Source organism: Mytilus trossulus, chromosome 10 (assembly GCF_036588685.1).
Source record: "Mytilus trossulus isolate FHL-02 chromosome 10, PNRI_Mtr1.1.1.hap1, whole genome shotgun sequence".
In the NCBI taxonomy this organism is placed as follows: domain Eukaryota; kingdom Metazoa; phylum Mollusca; class Bivalvia; order Mytilida; family Mytilidae; genus Mytilus; species Mytilus trossulus.
This window is the reverse complement of record NC_086382.1, coordinates 44,116,289-44,125,583: the sequence shown is the minus strand read 5'-3', so window position 1 is coordinate 44,125,583 and position 9,295 is coordinate 44,116,289. Positions and strand designations below refer to the sequence as shown.

Sequence of the window (9,295 nt, the reverse complement as noted above, 5' to 3'; positions counted from 1 at the left end):
CGGCTAAAACTGTACCACTTCTACTATGAAGTTTTGAAAAAAATCTTCTCATAGAATGGAAACTTCATAAGCACCACAAATGTTTTCAAAGGTCAAAATATAGGGCTGTATGGATTAATTTCAACGTTTATATGACCTGAACATAGTTAGAACTAACACTAATTTTCTTAACTACCCCTACCTCCAATGAAAGTTTACCTAAAGTTTCAATGTAAACAATATCCACATGTACATTTACTGGTAACATTCCCAAGTTATGTCTCTGTGACATAGAACACATAAACTTTGAACCAGTATGTTAACAAAATTAATTTTCTATGAATATATTAAGATCTCCCCATAAAGGCGTGTTTTGAGAAAGAGTTGTATTTACAAAGTGCAACCTATAATTATACTATAAATGTATAAATTTGACAGATGTTTAACTATATTTGAAGATTTGAGGTAGCTCCATAGGTACCTTAGACTTAAGTGAAGTTTTGAGTTTTATAAGCGTGACCCAAAACAACCTATATTTTACTTAGGAAATAATAAGTATAAGATGTTGTATGCATACTACTAAGGTAAAAAATGCGAAGTTACCCTAACTTAGGTTTTTTCTAAGGCCAATATTAACTTAGCTTTATGCGTACGACCCCCGAAAAAACCTCCATATTGTTATGATAGTTCATGTAAGCTATTCGGTTGTTTTGATCCGAGGGTTATTCTTAGAAATATGATATTTCAAGGTTGTCTAAATGCACGGTTCGTTGTATCTTAGTCCATTGAGATATGAAGTGAGCTATTCATACATAACATATAGAATTAATTTCCGATAAAAAAAAACTCACAATATTACAACGAATTTAATTTTGGTTTACAGCGATTCATTCACTTATTTAAATAAGTGATAATTGAAACTATATTTGATTTTTATGGGTTTATAAATCAATAAGATAAAATTCTGCCTTGCATTATATACAGCAAATAAGTGTCCCGATTGAAAATTTAATGAAATCGTTTTTGAAGTCTTCAACAATGATCATTAGTTAAACCTAGCCTATTATTTTCACATTACTAAATTAAATGCTTACCCAATCAGTATTCTATAAATGATGAAGTTGTATGCACTAAAAATAGGGCCAGAAATATTATTGTTTAAAACTAAGTTTAAACAATAAACTGCATTTAACTATTGAGAAAGTTTCTTACAAAGAATGACACTTCAAGCTTTGTCAAAAATTATACGGTGTTTGTTAAATAAGGCGCAATTAGAAATATTTTTTTTTTTTTTTATTTCAGAACAAGATTTGGAAAGTCTGCCACCCAAATCGGTTTCTTCATCTGATACTAGAGTAAACAGGAGGCCATATAAAGAAACAGACAATCAGCAGAAAACGGTAGATATACGTTATGAAAACAGCCAATACATATTGTTCGATAATGTTGAAAAGCCTGTAATGCTAGGTTCATACTATATAAGATATATTATGTAAATATTCGTTAACAAATATGTAATGCAGAATTATTTATCAACAATTGAAAAGGGTGGATTTGTTGTTGATAATTAAATGAAAATAACTAATACGAGTAATGATTTAAATATTTGTAAGAAAATTATGTAGCGTGATTCTCAGAAAAGTAAACAACTAGGTTATTAGTTCATTTACTGTTAATTGAAACAAAGGTTGACATGCATGCTTTGTTATCAATTTTACTTTATAATTTACAAATACATCCGTGTACCCTAGTGCAATTGAAATAGCAACAATGGTTAACTTAGTTTTACACTTCATCCCCTAAAAGACAAAAAACAAAACCAACATGATCTGTTTTTATGAGTACTTAGATATCAACCTGATTGAGATAGAACTATTTTCTGCTGTTTGGTCGGTTGTTGTCTCCTTGACATTTTCACCATTTACATTCTGAATTTTATTTAGTTACTAATTTTCATCCAGAAACTGCGCAATTTGGCCTTTGAAAATAAAAAGGTAGTCAGAAATAGGAAAATGTTTATAAAAAACACTAGGTAGACGTTCTGTCCTGATAATGTTATACAAATTAAATATGAAAAGTATAATAAATGATTTTATGTTTTTTTAATATGATTGTAGTCACTCAGTGTCAGTTATGAAGTGCACGGTAGTTCAAAAGGAGAAGAAGGTAAAGATACATAATTATTGTTAAATATATAAGCGGGGATAAAGGTGACTGTGAATCATAAAAAAGATACCTCAAATTTAAAAAAAAAAAAAAAAGTTTTAGATTAGCATATCGCATTTTGTTAAAGTATTTATTTTTAAAGATGAGCTTTGCAATTAAGCAAAGTGCAGTACTGTTATTCTTTTTTGTAAAGATTGTTATTTTACTGTGCACATTTTGTCGTGGAATAACATTCAGAATATTGTTTAATCTTACATTAACAAGAAACATATTTTCAATGAGAAATATCTTAAATGTTTTAGATATTTTTTATTCATTTCAAATTTACTTTTCAAAAAATTATATATAATTTTATAACCCTGTATTTATTAATATAAACATTAATATTTTGAGACCTTCTCAAATGATTATCAATGAAGATCGTAATAACCATGAATGATCTAATGGGCTTCAATTCACAATATTTGTTATTTTTTTAAAAATTCCTGTTATTTATTGACACCGAAAAAAAATATTTCGCAATATTTTCACTAAGCAAAGCAAAACTATTCAGTTGCGAATCCAAGGAGTTCAGTCGTATATATTTCTGTACTCGAGTTACAAATGTTTTGCTCGAAATACCAAATTTAATATTTCTATTAGTAGATTTATAAGCTTTAACATGATAATCATGCTTGAAATTTTTGTAAAATCAATGCTTGTACTGTAAAAAAGGAATAACAAAGATAACGTTATTATTTGGACGTGTTAATTTACTATGTATGTAGCTCCATTAGGTGAACCGGGGGATATAATCCACCCCTGTTGTTATCTTACAACTATACACCATGCATTAGGATAGTACAATGTAACTTCTAAAGAGAAGGTTAATTTGACAAATGATAAACTCACTTCGTTGTAACTTAATACCAATTATTGTCATTTAAGCATTTTAGTACTGGATCAATGACACGGGAAAAATGTGATTTGCTACATTTAAGAAAGAAATTTAGAAACAAATCTCAATTCTTATGACTGTAAAAACTATATAAAAAAGGGGAAAGATTTGTTTAATATTCTAGATATTTATTCAAGTTTTCTAATTTAGTATTTTATGGGTCTTTTTTGTATTAAACTACATTGATATAATCGTAGCAATAATGACCAATCGTCACCCAGTTACAATTTGATTAAATAATATGCATGACGATAAGTATTTGTAAAGATTTCAAACAAATCTTTGTTCAGTTTGACCTCCTGTAAATTGTTTGTAATAATGCTTCGATATGTGTTTTTTATTTGTTTTTATTTTAATGGTTGATGAAATGTTTTGCCAAAAATAGTATAACCGGAATTACATTTATCATTCATTCGTCGAAAACGTCTGTATTGCATGTAGGACATGAATAAGCTAGTAATTTTTTTCATTTGTTGTTAAGTATTTTTCTTTTTGCCCTAGCTTTTTAATGACTAAATTATGTCTATGAGCTGATGAACAAAACAACGTCAGTCAATCAAAAGACGCGTTACATTCAAAATTAAATAGTAGAGCTATATGTGTAAAATATGAGCGAAAGATACTAGAGTGGCATTCAAAATCATATATGAAAAAGACAAAGCCATGACCATCAAAGAAAATAACCCAAACAGTCAAAAAAAATACAAGCGACACAATATAGAAAACTAAATAGTTATCAAAGGCTTATAATTTTACACGGCAGACGCGCGTTTCATCTACATAAGATTCATCAGTGACGCTCAGATCAAAATAGTTATAAAACCAAACAAGTACAAAGTTTAAGAGCATAGAGTTAGCCACTAAGCAACACAAACCACATCAAAAAATGAGGGTGATCTCAGATGCTCCCGAAGGGAAAGCAGATCCTGTTCCACATTTGGCAGCCGTCATGTTGCTTTTGTTATTACAACCCCGGTAAATAGTTTAATTCGGACGGTCATATTTGTAAAAAGAGAACAGGACTGTAGCTACGACATGAGAAATATATCCGATATTATCTTTGAAACGAATATTCCACAACGGTCAACCAACTTGTGATGGCGTTCGTAAAATTTACGTAGGAATGATCTCTTCTGCACCAGAACTATTGGATATAATATCTTCCTAGTAAGCAGAAATTCTCTGATAGGAAATACAAGCTCGTAAATATCGCATCAATTTGGAGATATGTACTCCTACTTGTAAGCCATAACAATAGAGCGACTTGCTGTTTTGATATATGAAATACCATGATTTGTTTTAAATAAGTTTTTTGGACAAAATAGATTTGAGTTTCTTCAAGTCTTTTACATGTAGGAAAATATCTAGTTTTGTCTATTCTTTCAGAGCAAATGCTCGAAAAGCACCCACCTAATACCTTACAGGGATGTGAGCAGGGGCATAAACAATCAACGAACGACAACCTTTTACAACAAACGGTACATGTTTAAAATAGACAACACGTGTATATTCAGTTCCATACATTCATTTGTATGCACATTGAACGACAAATTTATGTGACGTATATAATTTTTCTGACGTCGGACACTCAAGTAGATCCATGTGTTCGTGGATAGGTTTTTGTGTCCTGTTAAATTGTTCCTTTTAAAAGTTTTGGATTCTCATAAATTCTATGTATAACTTTTGGACTAGTTTGATTTCTGTAATTTATTCTTACATACTTTTGATTTTTTAACCCTGTCTGCGCTCATTGCCTATGTAAAATTTAAAATTGTTTATAATCCAGGTACTTTGGATAACTATTGTATGCACATTGAACGACAAACTTATGTGACGTATATAATTTTTCTGACGTCAGACACTCAAATCAATCCATGTGTTCGTAGATAGTAGATGTTGTTGTGTCCTGTTAAATTGTTATACGATGATGACTGATGTTCCCATATTTTGACTATTTTATTGATTGTGACTGTTTATTTAACGCATCATGTAAATGTAACGGAATTTGATGAGACTGTTATTAAAGTGAGAGGGTTAGCGCTATAGAACCAGGTTTAATCCACCATTTTCTACATTTGAAAATGCCTGTACCAAGTCAGGAATATGACAGTTCTTGTCCATTCGTTTTTGATGCGTTTTGTTTTTTGATTTTGCCATGTGGTTATGGACTTTCCAAATTGATTTTCCTCTGAGTTCAGTATTTTTGTGATTTTACTTTTTTCATAAACCCAACCACATTAGACATAGAATGACATTATGTCAATGCTTCAAATAAATTGTTTAAAATGTTTTCATATGTATATAATTTGTGCTCTACACTGTAAATTTAAAGGAAACAGAATGTGAGAGATCAAAGAAATTATTAATAAGATCTTAAACTAATCTTATGTTGAAATATTATCAAAGAGAGAAATAGAGAGAAAAAATAGATTATTTGTTTAAATGCAAACGGTAAAATAACATCGAAAAAAAAATCGAAATCGGAAGGTCCTTGATCAAATATGTCAAAAGCTCATATGCATCAAACGAACTGAAAACAATTATAACGTGACTTAGAACAGGCATTTCCTTATTCCTTATGTTGAAAATGGTGGATTCAACCGGGTTTTATAGCAAGCTAAACCTCTCATTTGTATGACAGTCACAAACATCAATAGTTTGTAATATGTAAAAGCATGTGAAAAGAACATTACGAAAAACATTGTTTTAGTTATTTTATTGTATAAATCAAGACTTTTTAAATTGCAACAAAAATTTAAAAAAACAAACCAAAAACAACGCAAACAACCACCAAACAAACAAATATAATATAATGTGCATATAATCAATTTAAGTTTATGGGTGAAATGATCCAAGCATGAACTACAGAACACCACATAAACTAAATTTATCAAATGACTGATTCAATAACCCTTTTTTTTTTTTTTTTTTATTAAATTACATTTTTGAAAGTCTTAGATACTTGTCATAAAACGATTTAAATCCTTCTTTTTTTTTTTATGTTAATCGATGTAGTCATCGTACCAAGGAATGTACACAGACAGACATGAGGAATTACATAGGAGAAGAGGTAGGACAGTATCTACATACAATTTACTTTTCTGTCTTATTTAATTTATAAAAGTTGATTTCAGCTTTGCTCCGACAAAAACGATAAAGGAGTGTATAAAACCCATAATGTGGAGTTATAACACTAAATCCAGATATTACATGCAGTGCCTTCCTGGTTTTTCGAATTTCTAAATTTAAGTTGTACTCAGAGACGGATGTCAAAACCCAGTTTTGTTATAGTTTTGTAAAGATAATGATAAGACGTCTAAACGATATCATTATTTTTTGTTGCTAAGACTACTTCAACGATGGATCATACATTTAACATTTTTTAGCAAAACAAATATTAAGTCATTACGGTTAATTGTTTTTATATCTATTGATTACCTCATTAGTGATTAAATACATTACTTGTAAACATTATGTAATACATATAGAATATTTCATTTATTGTACGACAAGGGAATGTACAACGTTAAAAGCATGAATAAACAAACATAAAGCATACCTAAGAGCTTCTCCTATAAAGCGTAAAATTTAAACGAAGTGTAAATAAGGGCATTATGTGAGAAAAACATACTTTCAAGTCACTGTTTCTATTTGTGTGATCATCTGTTTTGAAAAATGTTTTTTTCTTATTTGTTCCTGTAAAAAATCTTGTTGAAAACATTTGGTAATTACTTCTTTTGTAGGTCCACTGAATGGAAATCCGCAGAAGTTTACGGTATGTTGAATCTGATAGAATCAGCAATACTAATTTCACAGATAGAAAATACAAAACGTGACAATTCAAAGTGGAAAGCCTTTTATTAGTTGGCAAAATTAAAACTTAAACACAACAAAACAAATGAAGGACAACTGCAATATTCTGTACTTTTTACATGCATTTCATTAAGTAGAAACATATGGTTAAATGAAAACATGAAAATACCATTTACGTGAAATAGTATTTGTATATTATTCACTATTTATAAGAAAACTCAAATGAGAATATTTCGCTATAGTATATGTATATGAACATGTTTTGGATTCAAGCGTCACTGATGAGTCTCTAGTTGACGAAACGCGCGTCTGCTGTTAATACAAAATTAAATCCTGGTTTCTATGATGTTTTTTTATTTTTAACATTGTTTGTGGTAGGATTCGTCTGATCATAATGATGAATTTGACCTAAGACAAACAGACAACACAGAATTCTACAATAGTAAGTACTTTTTTTTTATATTTCTAAAATTATTTAGAGAGAAATTATTAATCCACTACGGACTTTTCATATAAAAATAAGATTTCAGAACTATACAAACGAAATAATTTATTACCTATTCATGAATGTTTATTTCAATATATATATGTTCCGGACCATATGAGTATTTGGACCATACGCGTATGGTCATGACCATATGCGTATACTCATATGGTCCGACCATACGCGTATGGTCCGACCGTACGCGTATGGTCGGACCATATGAGTATAATACTCGTTTGGTTATTAACGGTCCGGACCATATGAGTATTTGGACCATATAGGTATCTTTATTTGTTCAAATTACATTATAAACGTTTCAATAATACAAAAACTTTATCTAAAAAACAGTGATGGTTTAAAACATGACAATTTTTTAATTTTATAATCCAAAAAAACTACGTAAAAATTTAATATTGATGCCATAGTTAGTTTTCATCGCTAGTTACATGCATATAGGTTTGGATGACACTCACTTCCACACGGTATCATAGTTTTTTTGCACGATCTTTTTCATTTACTTATTTTGTTTGCGAGTAAAAAACAAGCCTTTTTGCAGCTGCGTACAGTGATACCGAGGTCTTTGGCAATTCTGATGTCTACGGTGTTTTTAAGAAGCTTTAGATCTCAAATATCGTAAAATGACTGCAATACACCATCTTCACAACACAACTTAAATAAACTAATAGTATACTACTTTCCAGTGACTTCTTATGTAACAATTCATTAAGAAATTTTTGGAATTTAATTTTTTAGTCGACATATTGCCATTTTTTCGAAATAACAAATCGGTAATGACCATCGGTATAAAATGTGTTTACTTTAAATTTGACAATTAAGAAAAAATAACTATGTTAAACTTCTTATTTCTATTGAGCTTATCTTTTTATTATAATATAATGATAAAATTACCTATATGATAGCGTATTTTGAATTACCATATGAAGAGTTTAGAAGTATTAAAAGTTAACTATAACAGAGTGTTAATTACCCCGACCATATGATTAAATACCCATATGGTCATGACCATACGCGTATGGTCCAAATACTCATATGGTCAGGAACATATATATATATTTACATTTCGGTAAATATAAGAGGAGAAATAAAGATTACATAGCTTCATTGTCGGTTAATCGTGCATCTCAATATATGCGGGGCTTTTATTTCAACATAGACTTTGTAGTGTACCTACTTTACATTGCCATCGTCATGAGAACCGGGACATCTAGGTAAAATCATTTTTCTTTATTTGTAACATGTCAACTTTTCGAATACTGTAACCTTTTTTTTAATGTTTTTCTTTACTCAAGAATCGAACAGTGACATACCACCACCTTATTCTACGGTAGTTAAAGATACAAACAATACAGGCTATAACGTATCAGAAGAGAATAATCAAGAGGTATACTATGAAGATTGTAATATTATGTAATGTACATGATGCATGTATATAGTACATGAACAGTGTATAACATGAGAGTATCATATGTATACCTAATCATAACAACTTGTTCTAGCCAGATTCTAAAATAATACTTATATACCCACTATCACATTGTATTATACCTCAAACACTTAACAGAAAATGTAATATATTTGATAAAAAGGTTCATACTGAACTCACTTCATAGAAAAGTAAGACATAACACATTGAAGATCAATTATACAAAAAAACCCAGACAAACAAATTAAACACATGCACTCACACCACATATTCCTATATCTACATCAATGCATTAAAGTGTTTATAAGAAAAAGTTTAGTCAATACTCATCTATAAATAAGAAATATAGACAGCAAACAAGGTACGTATTAATGAATTGCTTTTCATTAACTATTCTAATCATAACATATAACTAAAATAGCCCACCCAGTTTTGACGTCTCATGAATGCTGTTTTATGAAGTTTTGTCCGT

The 9,295-nt window shown here is 29.7% G+C and overlaps 2 long non-coding RNA genes across 2 annotated transcripts; both read left to right on the top strand.

Moving 5' to 3' along the window:
* The first annotated feature begins 1,279 nt into the window (after positions 1–1,279).
* Positions 1,280–4,555, top strand: LOC134686687 (uncharacterized). Its single transcript, XR_010101640.1, has 3 exons — positions 1,280–1,379; positions 2,097–2,145; positions 4,469–4,555. It is a non-coding gene; the product is annotated as an uncharacterized LOC134686687 (long non-coding RNA).
* Positions 4,556–6,084: 1,529 nt separating this feature from the next.
* LOC134686283 (uncharacterized) lies at positions 6,085–8,781 on the top strand. The gene is made up of 4 exons (XR_010101586.1): positions 6,085–6,152; positions 6,826–6,857; positions 7,274–7,337; positions 8,690–8,781. It is a non-coding gene; the product is annotated as an uncharacterized LOC134686283 (long non-coding RNA).
* Positions 8,782–9,295: the final 514 nt, after the last annotated feature.